General features: G+C 35.1%; 1 pseudogene; it reads right to left on the bottom strand.

Annotated features, from left to right (window-relative positions):
* Positions 1 to 15,212: 15,212 nt before the first annotated feature.
* Positions 15,213 to 16,155, bottom strand: LOC101334784 (transcriptional enhancer factor TEF-1 pseudogene; annotated as a pseudogene).
* Between the last annotated feature and the right edge of the window lie 4,963 nt (positions 16,156 to 21,118).

Raw genomic sequence — 21,118 nt, 5'->3', positions numbered from 1 at the left:
TTAATAATTGTAAAATAATAGTTCCTAATTTAAAAAAAACAGGCAACATTTTAAGTGCTTTCTATTCTTTTCTTGTTATTTAATTCTCCAATAATTTCCCAAGAATGCACTATTATAATTCTTGTTTTATAGATTAAGAAACTGAGGCACAGAAATATTGAGACAATTTCTTAAAATTACAGAGCTAGTAAATTGTATACCTGGGATTCAAATCTCATCAATCTGGTCTTAGAATTTATATTGCCTTTCTACTTATCCTTTCAAGATATAATGATTCCAAAATATTTCCACAGAAAGGTTTATAAAATCTGGCAAATATAAAGAAATTACCAGGATTTTAGTATCTCCTAAGTGGCTAGTGACACAGTAACAATATCAGCAATTTATTCTCAGTGTCACTCCCTTTATAGATTATTTTGGGATTATTATGTTTTTACAAACACCTAGACAGGAGTAGGCCTCTGAGACTTTATGAATTAATCAGTTGAATGGCTGTTTAGAATTAAAATAATTCATAGTAAGGTAGGAATTGTTATATTATTTCTCCGAGCTCTACAGATTGTGAATTTATGCTGATATCCATGACACTTCTCTTTGAGTTGTTATATGTAAACAATCCTAGCTGTATGTATGTTAAACATGATTATCTTCAAGTCATAAAATATTTTTTACTTATATTTTTATTACTTATAATTTTACTTACATTGTTCATTAAGTGCAATTTTACTAGTACTATATTAGCACAACAGAAATATATTTTCAAACTGTCTTCTAAGTGTGTACTTTAATTATAAAGTCCTTCAGAAGGTAATTTCTCATTGATAGTTTGTAGAAATACGTGACCTAAGTGGAAATATCATTATTTAGAGAAAGTTAATTTCCTTGTGTATTTTATAATTTGAGAACATATAAAAATGATCTTTAAAATTCTCAGAGATGATATTTAATCTCTTTTAGAAATTAAAAAGTGTTTCTGGTTAGATATAAACATCTGGGATCCAAAGACACGCAATGAACTTGAAGTCATTCTCTAATGTTCTTATTTATTTATTTTTTCGGTACGCGCAGGCTCAGCAGCCATGGCTCACAGGCCCAGCCGCCCCACGGCATGTGGGATCTTCCCGTACCGGGGCACGAACCCATGTCCCCTGCATCGGCAGGCAGAGTCTCAACCACTGAGCCACCAGGGAAGCCCCTAATATTCTTATTTCTTACAAAGCTGTTTTGGCATTTGGAGGATAATCTGAGCAGAAAAGAAAAGCATAGGAATTCAATGAAGTCATTGATTAGTATTCATCCAAGTCATTACAGAAGTAGTTCTAGACCTTCTGAATGTGAATTCCTATATATATATATATATATATATATATATATATATATACACACACATATATATATATATGTGTGTATATATATATATATATATATATATATGAGATACCCATTCTGAAATAACTCAGATATCTAGTTTGTTGTAGGGAATCATGCTTATTGCAGAAAATCTTAAGTAGGACTCTTCTGACTTGTGTCAAGGAAAAAAGGAATACATTAAGGAGCCTTCTCTAAATATTCACAGAACACACTAGCTTGATAAAATCCTTATAAGACATGTTGTTTAGCAACCTTTTAAAAGTTGTTTAATCTAACATCTCCCAAACTCATTTCCTAAAACTTACATTTTAAGCAAAATCTCCTGATGCCCTGATTATTAACAAACACTTTAGGAAATACTACCTTAAAATATAATTTCTGTAAGTATTTCAGGACCTTCTTGTGTATTTGGGAATAGCACTGCTATATTTTTAGTGGGATTATTTACCTTTTTCTAAATGTATAGCTAGTTGCTTGGTTAAAAATACAAGTCAAATGGTAATCCAAATAAAATCCAAAGGAAACAGATGAAATAATACATACAATATCTTTTTGATATACTGAATATGAATAATATTGAATACTGATTGAATGATATAATTTAATTTACCTAATATATCCAAAATATGAGTTAAATGTGAAATCTATATAAAGTGATATTAATGAAATACCTACAATTGTTTTTCTCACATGAGGTCTTAGAAATCTGGTGTGTATCTTTACATCCACAGAATATCAATAAGGAATACTCACATTTCAAGGTTTTGATAGCCACTTTTGGCTAGTGACTACCAAATTGGGCAGCCTAGCGCTGATTCATGAAACTATTTTATTTACACACTTTTAAATTTTAATTTCACAACTTCTCACACAGTCACACTTATTTGTTTCAATAAGTAGAAAGTTGGTGACTTCAGAAGTCTGTCTAGAATTTGATATACATTTTAAAATTTTAATTAAATTTGTGATATAATTATATCTACAAAAATGCACCATGCAAAGAGTCAGAAACATTGACAATCTGTCCCTAGTGATAGATGTTTATAGCTATAACCAGCAGAGGCAACTCCCTTCCCCTTTACCCCCTATAAAGGAAATGAAAAATATTTCTGTAGTTGCTATAAAATTATTCACTTAAAGGAACAAGAAAGTTTGAATACAATACTATTCTCAAAGTCCTGATGGGTGAAACAGTGCAATGAATGGAACTTCTGGTGTTTATAGTAATAAAATCCCTTGGAGAGTGTCCAAAATCCATTTGCCTAATACTGAATTGTGTGTTCCTAATGCTGTGATAGTGGCATTTCAGTCTATTCCGGAAGAACAGATGCCCACTGTTTTGGTTTTGCAGATTTTCACAGGAGATTGGCTATGTCTACTCACTAAATGGCAGAACAATTTAGAAAATACCTCTGGCCGTAACTTCATTTACATTGATTAAGAGTGCAACCTTTGTAGTAACATAATCAGAACTATGTATAATCCAGCCTTTCTAAATTGCACTGCCAGCTGATGAAGAATCTGAATTAATGTGACTAAAAGCCAAAAACAGAATTATTTTTATAATTTTATAACTGTGCGTGCCAACAAAATTTAATTTTTATTAATTTTGATACATATTGAGAAATAGATGTTAAAACTTAAGGCATGTAAAGTGCCCCATTTCTTTTTAAATCTCTGTCATGATTTTTTTCAAAATGTCAGTGTTTAAAATAATGTTTTTATACTACAATAGTATTATTTTCTGATTTAAATACAAAAAGACCATATAAAGTTAATTTTTATGTACCCATCAGTGATAGATACAATAGATAACGTATAAAGGTTCTGCTAGTAATTTGAGATTCTGATTCTAATCCAAAAGGGCATAGATCTGTTGGAAGGAGCAGCAGCCCATGGTGACATTTAATTTATTGCTCAAAGAAGTTGATAAACAGTGCAAAACTGATAATTACAAATTCAATTCCATTCAATTTCAATTGTTTTCCTGATGCTGCTTATCAAGCCTATAATTAGTTTCTTTTTGATTTCCTAGATAATTCACCATATGAGATTTTCTCTCTTCCCTCTTCAGTGCCCTAAGCTGGGAATCACTCCCCCTTCTATGCAGTTTAAAATAGTAGAAAGATTATACAGTTTGGTTTCAGGAAATCAGGGTTTCAGTTAAGGTTTTACATTTATTAGCTGTACTGTTTTGTTTAAGTCATAGCACTGTGTCTCTCTGTTCTCATTTATAAGTAAAAATAGTCCCTAACTCATAGCAACAATGTGAAAAGAGAATGTGAGCATGCACATTGAAATTTCACGGGTTGCCTGTTGTGAATAAATCATTGTTTAAGACGGTGGTTCTCAGCTTGGTCCTGGAAAGAGCAGCATCAGAATAATGGAGAACTTGTTAGAAATGCAAAGCAATTAAACCCCATTCCAGACCTACTAAACCAGAAACTCTAGGGGTAGAGCCTAGTGATCTATTTTAACAAACCCTGCAGGTGATTTTGGTGCTTATTAAAGTTTGAGAACCAGCAGTATAAAAGAATCCTACTTGTCTTTCAACTCGGCATCAGAGTCTTGCCTGATATAGTCTTCTGACATCCCCTTGTAATTTGTGTTTAATGATTTGTCAAGGTGTCACTGATAATGACATTCGACTTTCACACATGGCTTTATGACATGAATTATTCAATATTTAATATGTAATGAAAATCTCTAAGTAGAAGTTAAATATAATTACATAAAACACAATATAACTCATGTAGGTATCTATTTGGATATTAGTTTTAAATTTCACCTACCTATGGAATTGGCAAAGACATCATATATCACAACATGTTAGAATCTAGGAAATACCATTGCTTTACTCCAATTTGTATTTTTCTTCTTACATTGTTCAAATTCTGGTGATTTCTTTCCTCCTCTCCTCTCCCCCCTCTTCCCCCTCCCTCCCTTCCTTCCTTCCTTCCTCCCTCCCTCCCTCCATCCCTTCCTTCCTCACCCCCTTCCTTCCTTCTTTCCTTTCTTTTCTTCTTTCTTTTTCTTTCTTTCCTTCTTTCTTTCTTTCTTTCTTTCTTTCTTTCTTTCTTTCTTTCTTTCTTTTCTTTCTTTCCGCCCTCCCTCCCTTCCTTCCTTCCTTCCTTCCTTTTCTTCTTTCATAAATGCCATTATAACATCTTCTGCCATGTTTGCTTTCTTTAAATAGTGCTGTTGGTACTATTGCAACTGCATAGAATGGCTTCATGCATTTGTTTTTAGTTCAGTTTAGATAAACAATTTCTTTTAGAGTAGCAAAGAAGATGAATAGAAGACAAAGAGAAGTATAGAGGAGAAGAGCAGGGAAAACAAGCAATAAAGGTGTTATTTAAGAAAACCTGTTGATTTTTGTGCATCTGTGTGTTTAGTTACAATGTAGAATATTTTCTTACTCGGGGTTGAAGGAGAAAAAAACTGCCATGTATAATGCCTGCCTTCAATACATTTTTTTTTCCTCTTTTTCTCTATCAATTCTAATACTTCTGTGTTCTGTCTTCTGCCAACACTGCTTTAATGGCTTTGTGTTTTATGCTTCATTCCTTTGGGCAAAAATAATAAATCCAAATTGTTTACAAGCTACAACGTGGACTTCCTATAAGAAAGAAATATATCTTTATTAAGCATCTCTGGCTACAGTTGTTCAAGGTTTTACTACTTAGCCATTCCTAGCCCACTGCTTGGTGATTTGCAAAAATATTCTTATACTATAAAAAGTATATATATTTTTGCAGTTATGATTATTTTATTTCCTATTTTAAGAGTCTTGTTGATAATAACATAATGATTTATTATAAGCATAATGTGATTTATGAAATTACTTATGTGACAGGAAAAAGCTCTACATGCTTTAATTCATTTAATATTAATTATAACTTTATATAAGTACTATTATTATCCCCATTTTAGAGATGAGTAAACTGAAAAAAAGGGAGTTTAAAGATGAACATATACACACTACTATATTTAAAATGGATAACCAACAAGGACCTACTGTATGGCACAGGGAACTCTGCTCAGTATTATGTAACAACTGAAATGGGAAAAGAATTTGAAAAAGAACAGATATATGTATATGTATAACTGAATCACTTTGCTCTACAATTGAAACTAATACAACATTGTAAATCAACTACAGTCCAATATAAAATAAAAACAATAGATGACCACTAATAAAAAAAAGTAATAATAAATAAATAAATAACCTCTTCAAGATCACATACTAGAAGTCGTAAAGCAGGGATTTAAATGATGGTGATCTTGTTACAAAGTGCTTGGTATTAGCGGTTTCAAGGTAACACCAAAGACAAGACTTAGGAGTAAAGTCTTAAACAATTCCACTTCAATCATCTCAATCTGTTTTTATTTTCTTTTTAGCAGGGCTAGGGGAAAGTGTCAGCATTAGCTGAGTTTTACACAATTTTGAATTTTAATTTTTGAACATTTGAGAGAGGTAGGAATGGGAGACTCATCTCTTCAATTGTCAAGCTACTATTTTTGAAGAAGAAATATACACTTTGCATGAAAAACCTCAGGAAAAGATGAAGAAGGAGGTGACTTCCTTCTCTTTTACCCCTCACTCCCCAGCCCCCAAGTATTTCTGATACTGATGACTCCATGATGGAAAAGCTTCTTAACTCAGAGGTGCCTGCTCTGACACAGATGCAGAGAGAATGCCCAATTATATTTATTTTGATTGAGGATATAATTATCTACTTTTTCCCTTTAAAATAGTCATGGCCTTCCTTGGGAAATTTTATTTTGCATGATCTTCATTTTTTTTTTTTTTTCATTTAGTTTGCCTTTGAATTCTTATCACATTTTATCTTTTTTTTTTCATTCTTCTAGTTTATGATTTTATGTCTTTGGTTTCTTTGGTTCGCTCTTGTTTTATGTTTCTTTAATTATTCATATTTATTTTAAAAATCTGATATTTTCCAAGCAGGAATGAAGTTAAGTTCAAAGAGGTTTTTGCCTTGGAACACAATATTTAAGAGGACAGGAAAACTCAGTAATCAAAATATGTAATATTTTCACACAATATCTTTTTAAAAATCACCAGCAATCTGTGGCTTGTGGGCTGGTCATCTCTCTTTGTAAATAAAGTTTTATTGGAACAAGCACTGGGATTAGATGAGATGAGTGAGGCACAGTTATGCAAGTGCAGGGTCAAATTCTGTCTTTATTTAAATTTTTGCTATTTTTTTATTATGGGTTTTGAATTACTTTTATTTTTTTAAATACTGCATTAAATATTATTTACATTGATTATGTACTTACTTTGTGCCCCCTTGAATTTTCCACCCTGAGGCAACTGTCTCCCTCACATTACCCTAGTCCCAAACTGAGAATATGAGGTTTTTAACTGCTGTTGTTTTAAGTAATCCTTGGAGCCCACTTTCATACTCTCGTTATTGTTTTCTCCATGAGATCCACAACTAAAAATCTTTCCCCCCAAAATGATTATTTTTATACATAACACTTATGGATTAGTAGATTTTAAGTCCTTAACATATGTCAAGCTATGTAAAGAATGGCCTACTATGCAAATTCAGAGTACAAGTTCTACAGATCTCTTATTTTTCAAATAAAACATAACAAATCTTACACATATCAAATTAGGGTGAATCCAAGTATCTAATTCTTGGTATACTTTTCAGATTTTCCAAAACACTGGAGGGTTATGGAATCCATGATGGTGATCCGAATGACTTCCACACTTAAACTGGACCCAATTTGCCTAAAGAGTAAAAATCACTCATCTTTCCTCTATTGCCTTTGCTCCTTGGTGTCACGTGGTGTCCCTGTTGAACTCTAGCCCTCCACAAACAACACCCGTTGCTGGTCCTCTTTGTAATAATGTCTTTCTGGTCTGAGATCTAGCACAAACTGCCATCAACCTCCACAGCAAAGAGGTCTTTACTCTTTGTAGGGCAAACACAATTAAGTTTCTTTGTGTTAGCCTATTCCCAGTCTTTATTCTTAGAAATCAAGCTATGCATTAGGTCTTCTGGCATCAACCTCATGCCAGGAAGATGGTAGCTATCCTCCAAAGAAACTATACTCCTTGTCTTGAGATTAGTTCAGCAGCCTAGACTCCCACTGCCTTCAGGTAACTTGGCATCAGGATTCTTGTTGCACTTTTATGCTCAGAGCCAACCCCCCACCAATACATGTCTCCTAACTTTGATTCCAGTGATCTGGTGGAGAATGCTATTTGTTTCCCTCCAGGAAAGTACTTAGATATTTATGTATATTGGATCCCCTTCTTCTCTTATAATTTATTTTCTATTTTAGCAATGCCAGGTAGTATAGAATCACAAAGGAAAAGAAATTCTAGGATAGTAGTTTTCCATAAAGATTTACAGAACCAAGAAGGCGAATCTCTCCAAAGGGAATGGATGAAAAGTAATTACTTAATTAAATTTGTTCCCTGTAGTTGAGGAATACTTTTTTTTCTTCCATTGTTTACCTACCTCAAACCATAGAAAAAAGGAACTCAGTATATCTTTCCTATAGGACATTCTATTTCCCGAGATTGGAAGCACATTTCAGCTAACACAGGGACTGATATTGAGCCATATCTTCTGGAGGGTGTCAGTTTCCTGTTGCTTTGCTCTTTCCTCCACACAGACACAGTTGGCTCTCATTACTGGCTTTTTCTTTTTTATCAGTCTTCAAGTATTTGTCACCTCCTGCCTGTCTCTACCCTTCCACCCACTGCTAATCTTTCTTTCTGTGCCCAGACTGTAGAGGATCTTTAGTTTAGCATCCATAAGGTTAGATTTGTAGACCACTGGCCGGGATCAAAACCAATTTGGGGAGAGAATTGGAGGCTTAGGCTTTATATGTAAGGAACAGTTGCATTTACGATTTCATAAGATATACACTTGGCCGTTTAATATTTTGAATGCCATTTATTTAATTTTCTATTTTTAAACTGTCTCTATTGGTTAAATCCCAAGAAGCAGCAAGACGAGGGGTTTTTTTGTCTTATAACTTTCAAAATACTATTATATATGATAACATATATAATTCTCATAAAATTTCTATGGATTAGGTGATCAGTTGTTTCTTAGGTGAGTAATTAGAGATCTTAAATAACATTTATAAAATTGCATGGATTGGTAGTGCTAGGATTTGAATCTAGGTTTCTTGGGTCCAGATGCTGGCCTCTTAATCCCTGTGTCAGAACACATTAGCCTTTCAGAAGCTCCTGCAAGGCCCTCTGACACTCTGGCATCACTTCACCATTTCATTACTCCATATAGCATTTCACTTCCAAGACAGGCTCTAAGTTTTGTCAAATAAAAAGTGGGTGAGGATTTTAGGATTGAGGACTAAGGCTTGTTCCCTTTTCCTCTTTTACTGTCTCTCAAGAGAAAGAATCAGATGAAAATCAGGGTCTGTGTTACAAGAATCATTGTGTACAATTACATAAATATCCTCCAAATGCAATAAGAAAGGGGCCAATTTTCTGAAATGGTTCATTTACGAACGGTGTAGTAATAACGGTGTAGTAATACCAGTAATGTTAAATACAAAGGACAAAAGCATGGAATACACAAAAGGAATCAGAAAAATCATTCACTTTTAAGTTAAAGAAGTCCTTTAAGCAATTATTTTGCCTGAATTTTAATTATTTTGTATGTCAAATTTCCATGTCGGGTAGAAGCAGCCAACAACTAACACGTCAGAAAGTTATGCCAATATTCCCTTACAACAACTGTCAAACTAAGGATATTTCCCTGAGGAATAATTAAAAATGGCACACAGTCTAGTACAATCAAGGTGAAGTTTAGCCAGTGACTGGAGCAAACTATAGGTTTCAGTGTGACAAAACTTGTGTGAAGATATTTCTAACATTACTATACAATGTCTTGAATTTGATTCGATATTCCATCACAGGTATGAGAACATATAATTGGTCTAAATGTAAAAAGAATACAAAGGAAGGGGCTAAATTCGAACTTTTTCTGGTTACTGTCTTGCTTTGTGGATTATATCAATACCGTTTCAATGCAGGATAAAGGACGTCCCTCCTAGCGTGGGTTCTTCTTTTTAACTCCCTACAAACATAAGAAAAAAATGGCAACAAACATAAAACCACCTCAAAAAAGTGACAAAAGAATGTGATCCATTAATTTGTAAATGCCTTCTAAAGCTTTCCTTAATAAATTAGACATGTCAAGGTAAGTAAGCCACTGGCACAAAAGATTACCATGTGTCTTATAGCCCAGTCACTAATTAGGACTGAATTTTGCCTTTCCATTTGAAAAAATTACATTACTCCCTTTTTCCTTCATTTCTGAAAACAATTTGCTAACCACTGTCATCAGGAAGTTTGTTTTTCTTTTCGTGAATCTTACACAAACAGTGGTTTGTGCTAGTTTCCCAAGGTCTACAAATATTTTGGTCCTGCTGCAGTTTTGGCATATGACCCCACAATCAGCATCAAACTAAGCCAAATATATGTACATGGAAAGGCAATACAATTTTTTCACTTATTTTTCTTTGCCATTCTGAAAATAGTGTTGCCCCTCAAAAGAAAGAATTATTGGTTTGTTTTATAACTTTAGTGAAGAATATAATTTTTGCAACTACTTTTTAGTCTTTTATCTGCTATCTGCAGTGATAATATAATTCAAGAAATATGGACCCCAGATATAAATATTCTATGATAAAGAAATTTTTTAATAAAGTCAATTAATTTGGAATGCTCTTATTGGCAGAGAATTTTGTCTTTTAAAACCTGGGGTTTAGTCTCAACTAACCATTTAATTCATGGACCAAAGCCAGCCTGACACTTGTTTTGTATGGCCAATGATCTAAAAAGGATTTTTATATTTTTAAGTGTTTGAAGAAAAATTTAAAAACAATACTTAGTGTCACATTAAAATTACACAAAATTTAAATTAGTGTCCATACATAAAGTATTGTTAAACACTGGTGTACATAATGTCTGTTGCTGGTTTTGCATTCCAACAGCACAGCTGAGTAGCTGAAACAGAGACCCTATGACTCACAAAGCCTAAAATATTATGTCTCTTTACAGAAAAAGTTTTCAGACCCCTGTTCTAGATGAATTGAGGGAAGTGATTAACCCTGCCAGGGAGTCTGCTTCATATATTAAATGGAGACAGAACCCCTCCTCTAATTGAAGAAGGTGGTACTATAAAATGGTATCCCGAGTTAGATGGGGGTTCTTGGATTCATGAAGCTAGAAATGGCTAACATGTACTTACCCAATCAATATTTCATTTTATACATGAATGATTAGATAAATTACCTAAGTTTACACAGCTTAGGATAGTAGTTGTGAAATATGAAACCAGATCATATTACTAATAGATGCCAGTTTTATATGCTTAACACTTATTGGTCCTTGCATCAAAATTTTATATACATTTTTGTACTTTATCTTCACAACCTTGCATCGTAGGTATTATTATCAACATTTTATAGCTTAACTGAGCCTTGCAGAAGTTAAGTAACTACTTCATTGTTTAAAATTAGTAAGAGGTAGAGACATTATTCTAACTTGGGTGTCTCTGACTCCTAGGATTTTACATTTAATTATAAACTGATGCCTTCCTTTGACAGAAATCTTTTCCTTTTACTAAAGTTATAAGAAAGTGCACATATTGTGAAAGAAATGAGTATGGTCCTTAATGATAATATTAGAGAACACTGACTTGGAACGCCCTTTGCATGGAGGAAACTAATGTTAATTAATGCACAAGGGGAAAATGCTTCAGTTCTACATGTAGTGGCATTACTTGTGCATTTGTTGGGTGAATAGTTCTGAAACAATATTGAACAGTAACATAAAGCAGGTGGAAATAGGCATGTTCTACCCAATTTCAAGGCATGTTTCAAGAGCATGTGTTTTGTATTTCAGTTTAAAGAGCAAATTGTTACGATTATCTTACATGATTTTGATGGTTTTCATTTTATAAAAAAAATTTTCATATATATTTTACTTTACTTTCTAATCAGATAGTTGGACATTTTTATTCTTCATTTGCAAATGAGAAAGTGGGAGAGAAAAGTAAACTAATTCCCAGAGAGTAATGAGCAGAGGTAGAGCCAAATATCATGGCCCCAAGCATTAGTTCTGGGCCTGTTAGTGTATTCCTGGCAGAAAGCTACTGGTAACACCACCATACTTTTGTCAGTGTCCAAGAATAAAGAGAACTGTCTGGGTTTGAGGGACAGAGAGGCAAAAGGAATTTTTTTTCCTTTCTCATATTAGTAAATAAACCTCATTAACTTTTTTAAAGATGTGAAGCATAGAATAAAACTGGCTGTTATTTAGTTCAAATTTACTATATTGTTTATATTTTTAAATTTTGCTTTGGTTTATGGTTGAAGTTTTTTTTTTTTTTTTTTGCCGTACGCGGGCCTCTCATTGTTGTGGCCTCTCCCGTTGCGGAGCACAGGCTCCGGATGCGCAGGCTCAGCGGCCATGGCTCACGGGCCTAGCCGCTCCGCGGCATGTGGGATCTTCCCAGACCGGGGCACGAACCCGTGTCCCCTGCATCGGCAGGCAGACTCTCAAGCACTGCACCACCAGGGAAGCCCGTATGGTTGAAGTTTTCTATTTAATTCAGTATTTAGTGAGTAATTCTACTGTTTATAATTTATTGACTTTTCTTCTTCTGAAAAACACAGGGAGGAGATTAAATCAAAGTTGACAGACCTATTTTTCCTCCATTAATTGAATAGTATGATTTATTCAAATATGAAGACAGTAAACATTTTTATGAGTATTTACTTTTCATGCCATTCATGAGACATTCCTATTAAAGTATGAACATTTTCAAATGCAAAACAAATATGTCTTTGATTGGCTGAGTGAATTCTATAGAGCGAATGTCATAGAAGAGGCCATTTCATTTTGTGTTGTTAGTATAATCTGATGAACACCATTGTTCCCTTTATTCAAGAACTAGCGGGCTTTGCCCAGAACAAAGATGCTATGACTGCAGCTACAATTTTATTTTTCAGATTATAGATTGTAACCATCCTATTACACTAATATGTTATATTCAAATAGATTTCATTGCATATTACTGTCTATCAAGAATAGAGAAAAAGTATTTCCCTGAATGAATCCAAATTATGCTGAAATCACACAAATGTGGAATTAGCTACCAATTTATTCCATAAAGCAACTGGGGATTGTAGCCTATTGTGTATTGAAACAAGAACCTTAAGGTTAGGATTTAGCATTTTAGAAGTTTTATCCATGAGAGTGCCTATTACATTTTTAACCTTATTCCTCACATAGGTGCTAAATTATCTACTAAGGAATCTAGCATAAGGAAATTACAAAATGATTTTTCTTTTTAAATTTTTTGTCTTTTTTTGTTCAAAAAATTAGAATAAACAGAATTAGTAATATCATTCTACAGTCATGCAATCACTATGTCGGAGACTTAAAAAATACTGGATCCATGTTTAACTATTATAAAGACATACAGTTCAGAAGAGAACTGGATTCAGAGAAGAAAAATTTTATTCTAGTGGAATGATCTTGGAAATATTGGAATATTTTTCCTCAAAAGAATGTTCTGCTGAGTAAAATCCACATTTCATGTTTCAAATGAAAGCAATAACAATAGTAACAATAAAAACTAAATTTATCAGGGTATAAGCATATTGAGGTCTCTGAAAGTCAGGGGTATTCATCAAAAGAGACCGTAACTGGCAGTTATGATTTGTGCAAATGGCATGTATTTATACAATTTTCGTATATTTTCTCTCTGAAGTAGGAAGCGAGGTAACCTCTTGAGAGGGAATGGGGAAGAGCAGGACTAGCGGGTTTAGGAGAGGAGAAAAGGTTTAAAATAATTAGTGCAATATACACACCCTCTGCACACAGTGAACACCGTCCAACTGACTTGAAACTATAGATAGATTTGCAGAGCCTAAGACTGTTTGTGATCCTGCCATTTCAACTGAACTCTTGAATCAGTTTGGTCAAGCACCATGCTAATAAGGTCAAAAAGCCAGTCAAACTGGTTGTCTCACTTGAATGATTGTGTGACTAAAGTGATTAGTGGAAACAGCCTTAAACTCACATTCACCCCCAAACCTTGTCTTCTGAAAAACTGTCTTGTTTCTGTTTCTGTATAGTCTTGCTGTCTACATTAATGTTTCTCAACATTTTAGAGCACATACTTCCTGTAGAAAGCATATTCAAGTCTATGCCCTCTTTTAAAGTCTCTCAAATTCAAAACAATTTATTTAAAATCCCAAAAGACAAAAGGACTTTCAACTGCTTCTTCAAAATAAAGATACCTTTTCTTTATCTTTATGCATTAATGCCTATTTTACAGGAAACTGTAAGTTGAGCACGGGCTTTGAAACTTCACTTCTCCTGTTATCTCCATAAGCCCATTAGGGAAATTGTGTGCTAGTAAACATCTTTTAATAATAAAAACCTTCCTATTTTCTAACATCTAATTCTTGTTAACTGTACATGGATACTTAACTTTATATACTGAACTCACTGGGTATTAATTCTATATTTACCAAACACCATCCACCACAGTTATCATTAGTGCAGACACAGTGGAAAGCAGGTTATGGCATTTATCAAATTGAGTCAGTAAAGTCTCATTTGTGGCTTCCCACTGTTTATACATTAAAATCAATCTTTGTATAAAGATGATGGGACAAATCAAACCCAGACCTACACTGTAATTTGTTGTTTTGGGATATTTTTGTAGGGCAAAAAGGATCTACTTGAAATTCTTTTTTAGTAAAACTTAACCAGTTGAAAGGACCAAAAGTATTAACTAATTGAAAAGACTCAATATAATCACACATGAAAAAATATCATACAATGAGCATCTTTCAGTGATCCCTTAGCAACTTTACAGAAAAAAAATTGAAATTTGATAGTGTCCATACAAGGAGACTAAATTTCAGCATCTTATGTTCCCTCCTATGAATCATGCGCATGTCCTAGGTGGGCTCCCACTCCCTTTTGCCCCATCTAAGAAATGTACCTGAAGCTAAGTGTCCTTGAGGATTTTTTTTTTTTTTTACAATACAATTTTATATTTTTTAAATATACTATATATGTTAAGGATAAGGGGTGAAGTTTTCTTCCTCTGTAATAGCTGTTTCAAGAGTTTAATGGATTAGGAGATTAGTTTTAACCTTGAGGAAAAATGTACAAATTTGTCTCATTAGGATATTTCTACCAAGCACTTTTTAAGGCTATATTTTAATGTTGATTTCAAAAAGAAGGAAAAGTTTCATTTAAAAAATAATTTAGTGAATTACGTTCTTTCATAACTTCCACCCTAATTTGTTACAAAGATAAGTCTAAAGATTCTTAGTTTTGTGTACTAATTTACATTTATATTTAAAGATTAATTTTACTTGTATCTTAAAACAAGATTTTTATGTTGAAAAAAAACACTTAATACATTTGTATAAAGGCAGTAAATGTCCAATGGTAAATGCTCTGTCAATTCTTTTTTCTACCACAACGAGAAACAGGTCTCTGCAAACACAGACTTGCGTTCTTAAGGTTCAACTTTCTGAGGAACTGTGGGCTGTGGATCTGAATAACACACAGAAACAACTTGATTTCTCTTTTTACAATGGTACCAGAACTTCACAGCTACAATGAGTATGAACACATGAAAAAATGACTTCGCTCAAACAGGATTTAGAAAAGTTGGGGTGACCTCAGGGCCAGGGCAGCATCCCTGCGTGGTGAGGTTTACAGTCAGTCGTTCAATCATGGAGAGAGTGTATGTGTGTATACAGATATCTATATATATAAATAACCATGGCTAGTCATTTACAAGCCTGTAAATGTGATGCTGTGCTCCATGTTCACTCTTTGAAACTTCAAATACACAGGCCATGCACAGGAGAGTTTCTTGTGTATCCCTGTTTGTTACCACCAATAAAACTGTGAAGTTTTTCAAAACACTGTTCATCATATATTTCTCTGGTAAGTGTTTGAGCTTGTGGATGAAACTGATCATATATTCACACATCAGGGACCGGTTTATTTGGTATACAAATCGGCCATTCTCAAACCTTGCATATTCCCTCTCTACTTTTTCTACTACTTGCTTCCCAAAGAAGCAAACTTTGGTGGAACAGGTGACTGTCATTCTCAGAACTCTCATACTGACTGGTCACGCCGTAAAAAGTCCCGGCATCATCTTGAATACCGCAGTTTAAATCAGCCCAGAATTTTACGAGGAAGAAGGCATTTTGAAGGCCCTTTCCAAACAGTTCCTTTAAGACACCTTTCTTTTCAGGAAATTTGTCATAAATCTGACGAATGTCCACTGATTAGAGCAATGGGTCACTGTAAGAATGGTTGGCATGCCCAATGTGCACGAATAGGTGTTTGTTGTACGAGTCAGGGTCTCGCTGCTGTTTGAGGAAGGCTGAGAACTCCACCAGGCGGAGTTTGGTTGTGCCAATGGAGCGGCCCTGCTAGGCCGGGACCGAGGGAGCTGGGGCTGACGCAGGCTCAAACCCTGGGATGGGGGCTGTGACCGCTGGCTGGATGGGGTAGGCCTGCTGCACGAAGGGCTTGACGTCTTGCGAGGATCCAGGCTGTCCTGTTTGTATCATTCCCGACCAGAACCCCGACGCCCCTGGGAAGGTGGGGTGTGGAATCCCTGGCAGCCCCAGCTTGCTGTAAATGGCAGTGGCTGATACGATCTGGGCTGAGGACATGGCGGCCATGTGCTGCTGAGCCTTATCCTTTGCAGTCTGATCCTTTAGCTTGGAACGAAAATCACAAGATTTCCTTCTGGCAAGAACCTGAATGTGACTAGAATGTGACACCTTAATGGCGGCTTGAATATCTCGAACTTTCTTTCTTGCTAAGAACTGTATATGACTAGACACCTGTTTTCTGGTCCTCGTCTTCCCGATCATGGGTCTGATGTATCTGGCTATAAATTCATTCCTACCATACATCTTGCCTTCATCTGATAAGATGATTTTCCTCCTCCCACACGGTGGATACATAGCCAAGGCTTCCTGAAAGCACTGCTCAATGTCGGGGCTCCAGACCCCTTCTGCATCATTGTCAATGGGCTTATCTGCTGAGTCACTCATCCTTTCCGTATTTTCGGCAGGGATCATACTGCCGCTCCAGCTGCTGGGCTCAATTTTGGCAGTTGGATTTTCCAAGCCGAAGCCTGGAGTCTTTTCAAGAAAATAAACCTAAGGGAAGTTTTCCAGGGAGAGTCTACTCCAGGGTTTGGTGGTAACTGCGACTCAGTCTTTTTTGGGCACAATGTTTCTGCTGACTCCTGAAAATTTTCCTCATGAACGTGCAATGAAGCAGCGGCGGCGGCAGCAACAGTACTGCCACAGCGCCCAGTGAGTCAGAGGCAAACTTCGGTGCCGCTTCCTCCGCCTTCAGCTCGGAGCCCGGCTCCCATTCCCCCGGCTGGGCCACCCTCCCCCGCCCCCAGCGCTGCTCCTGCCCCTGGGCCGGCTGGACGTACCGGGCTGCTGCTCGCGGCTCTGGGCAAAGGTGGACGGGGTGGGGTGGGGGGCTTCACTGCATGGCCTGTCCCCGAATGCGGCCGCCCTGAGCCCGGGCCCCTCAGCGTGGACTGGCCCGCAGGGTGGAAGCGAGTCTGCAAAGTGTTTGGTGGGCGCCCGCGGCGGCAGCAGCAGAGGCTCAGCTGGGCTCCAGCCGCCTTGAGAATTTTAATAGCAAAAAGAAAAAAAAAGAATTTGATCTTCTCCCTATTCTCATATAAGTGAAGGCAGTCAAGACGGGTGCAGTTTGGAGAGGGAATATTGTACTAAAACAGGGATCACTAAGAAAGCAATAATATTGTTATAATTTATGTCGAAGAGTGTTCTGCCTATGTTTTCCTCTAGGAGTTTTATGGTTTCTGTTCTTACATTTAGGTATGATATCATTTATATGTGGAATCTAAGAAATAAAACAAACTAGTGAATGTAACAAAAAAGAAGCAGACTCAGATATAGAGAACAAACTAGTGGTTTGTTCTGTGAGTCTGCGGGGAGAGGGAAGCTGAGAGGGACAAGATAGAGGTAGGGGATTAAAAGGTGCAAACTACTGTGTATAAAATAAGCTACAAGGATATATTGTACAATGAAGGGAATGTAGCCAATACTTTGTAAGAGCAATAAATATAATACAATCTTTAAAAATTGTGGATCACTGTATTGTACATCTGTAACATATAATATTGTACATAAACTATACTTTAAATTTTAAAAAAGTATACAGGATGATGTGTGTGGGTTATATGCAAATACTACAACATTCTATATAAGGGACTTGAGCATCCTTGAATTCTGGTATCTGAGCAGGTTCCTGGAACAAATCCCCAGGGATACAGAGGGACAACTGTACTTGGTCATAGTAAATCAAGGGGAAGGCATATTCACTCTATGTTAAGTACAAAATAAATAAATATCATTTAATCCTCACCAAAAAAGGGGGGGGGGATAATAATGGGTTAAAGACCACGAGTTCAGTATATATTAAATGAATTCAAGATAACTGTGAGACAGCTAACTATAGATGTTGAGTAACCTGTTACATACAGGAGTTGGAGGTTATGAACAGTGTTTTGACTTGGAAACACAAATTTCAGAGTCCTCATAGTTATTACTATCCATGGAGGGCCATTGTCAGAAAGCTGTTACGTATAGCTTAGAATCATAGTCTCCTTTGCAACAAGCTCTGTCCCATTGAAAAATCCTGGTGTTATAACGTCCAATATGCCTAAAATATACCAACTTCTCTCTATCTCCCCATTCAAATCATTGATATCTCTCTACTAGTCTTCAGAAATAGCCCTCTATGCTTCTAATTTCTACTATTGCCTCCTTTCCTAAGCATAGCTTCATGGTCTCCAAAAGATATGTCTCCCCAAGAATGAGACCTTATAAATCACAAGTTTGATCCTGTCACCCTAAATGCTGTATTTAAAAGGCACTGTTCATTGCTCATAGAGTAGTGCCCAGGCCCTAGCATGTTCTGGCCCTAGCCGATAGTCCCCACTTCATCTTGTTACTCCCTCCTTCTGTTCTCCATCAATATTGCTTTCAGTGCTTTCCTTGCACCAGTCTCCTTCCCTTGAAGGGATTTCTGTATATCTTCCCTTGATGAGTCATTCCACTACCTTCCATAAAATATGATCCAACTATTTACAATAGCCAAGACATGGAAACAACCTAAATGTCCACTGACAGATGACTGCATAAAAAAGACCTGGTATATATACAATAGAATATTACTCAGCCATAAAAAGAATGAAATAATGCCATTTGCAGCAACATGGATGGATCTAGAGATTATCATACTAAGTGAAGTCAGAAAGAGAAAGACAAACACCATATGATATCACTTATATGTGGAGTCTAAAATATGACACAAATGAACTTATCTATGAAACAGAAACAGACTCACAGACATAGAGAACAGACTTGTGTTGCCAAGGGGGAGGTGGGCTAGGGGAGGGTATGAGTGGGAATTTGGGGTTAGCAGATGCAAACCATTATATATACAATGGATAAACAACAAGGTCCTACTGTGTAACACAGGAAATTATATTCAATATCCTGTGATAAACCAAAATGGAAAAGAATATGAAAAAATGTATATATATTTATAACTGAATCATTTTGCTATATAGCAGAAATTAACACATTGTAAATCAACTATACTTCAGTAAAATTAAAAAAACAAAATCCATAAAATATGGCCCAGTACAGTTTCACCAAGTCAATCATTTTGAGTTAACACACACATTCTCTAAAGTGCATTGCACAAAGGGAGAAAAAGGGAAGAGTAAATAAGAGGAAAGCGTCAAATATGAATGAAAGAGTCTCAGTGTAGACACAAAATAAAACAAAATAAAACGCTTTGAGAAGATATTTCTGATAGCCTGACAAGAAATTATTGTACTCAGTTACATCTTCGGAGCACTAATTTTCTTCACTGGGGAAACAGCCATGAAATAGTCTCTGGTCCTTTATTTTTGGCTCAATTATCCAGTTTTATTTATCTTTTAGTCTTTAAATTTTGGGTTTTTTTGTCATACATAACATACTATTTTTCTTATTATACTTTACTTGAAAAAGATATCTATTTCATCTAATTTAAGACATTCTTTTCCAATAGAAATAAAGTGAAGGTTCCTTTCCTAATTATGTCCCTTGATCTTTAGGTAGACAAGTAAAATGATTTCTAGATTACTTTAATGAGCAAAACTAGATGTAATTGAAGAGATCAGATTTTTTAAAAAATCTGAGCTAGTTGTGTCTGCTTCATGGATTTTAGATGTCTAAATGGACAGAAGGACTCTTGAACCATCTATGTTTTTCCAATTTGGAAACTTTACAGCTTTCTTACCTTTTTGTTAAGTACTAAAAGCCTGTGCTTACAAGCATTATGAATAAGTTTAATTTTCAAGCTAATAGTTTCAGGTATTACATGCTGAATATTTAAAAAACAATTCCAGTATACTAATAGATAGACTAATAATTTGCAAATACCTGGTAGGATTCTTGGAAGCGTTTGCTCAGAAAATTTAGAATATATTTTAATTATGATAATGCTAAATTGAGAATATGTATTGATTATGATAATTGGATAGATGTTAGTTATCCAAGATAAAGCAATATTGGTTATTTACTGTTTCTCCTACATTTTCCCCTATTTTACTATGTATGTCCAAAATCCGCAAAGTAGAAGTTAGTCACTGAAAATAGAAACCACTTATAAGAACTCTAATTAACATATCACTATTTTTATGGTGTTTCTGAGTCTCCTGAGATTCTAATTATATCTATCATTTGGGTAGTACTTTGTAATTAATTGAAAAGCTTTTCAAAACTCTTCTCCAAAGCTGCTGCTCCATTTGGTACAGACCTGACAGTGATATGGGAGGAACCCACTATAATTTTGCTTAATGCTGCATCCACAGTACATTGCCTACCCACTGAAAATGTTAAAAATGAACTAAATTATTTATTTTGCTTAATTAATTGCCTATCTGTGATGTAGCTACCCAGGCAACCAACAACAGGACAAAAATAAAGTATCAAAGTATTATTTCTATTTATACATATCTATAGACTTATTTTGAGCAAAATTTAAAGAAACAGCTTTTCAGTTTATCGAAAGAAGAGGATGGTTATAGAAATTTGATTTTCACTTTCTAAATAAACAAATGCTGAAAACGTATTTGAAAATAGCCACTGATTGCCTTTATCAATTATCTTAACCTGTGGATATGAAAATAATGGCTTCTCAGTTCCAGACTGAAGTGATTTTTAGTGCACTCTTTATACATTAAACTTTGTTGATCATTTTAAAACTCATAGTTTTATATACATCAGAAATTAGTAAGGTATATCCTTACAGAATATTTTGTGATCTCATGTGGTAATGAACTGAGTGCCTTTTTTCCAACTGCCAAGTATTCATCAGCAAAACAGGATGAGCATAGTTTATGAGGCCATTAATAAACATTTCAGAATATTTTCAAAAGCCTGAGATAGCCCTGGGCCTTTTATAAATCACCCCATAAAACACAGTCTGAGGCATCTTTAGGATATTATAACATGACAGTTGAACTTAGTCATTTAAAAAGAGAAGGCAATAAAATTTAAACTTATTTGTGATAAATAAGAATAAATAAATATACATATATTAAAATAAGGAAGAAAGGAG

The sequence above is a fragment of the Tursiops truncatus genome, chromosome 5 (genome assembly GCF_011762595.2).
Source record: "Tursiops truncatus isolate mTurTru1 chromosome 5, mTurTru1.mat.Y, whole genome shotgun sequence".
Classification (NCBI taxonomy): domain Eukaryota; kingdom Metazoa; phylum Chordata; class Mammalia; order Artiodactyla; family Delphinidae; genus Tursiops; species Tursiops truncatus.
Note: the sequence above shows the minus strand (reverse complement) of the source record. Positions and strands in the feature narration are given on the sequence as shown.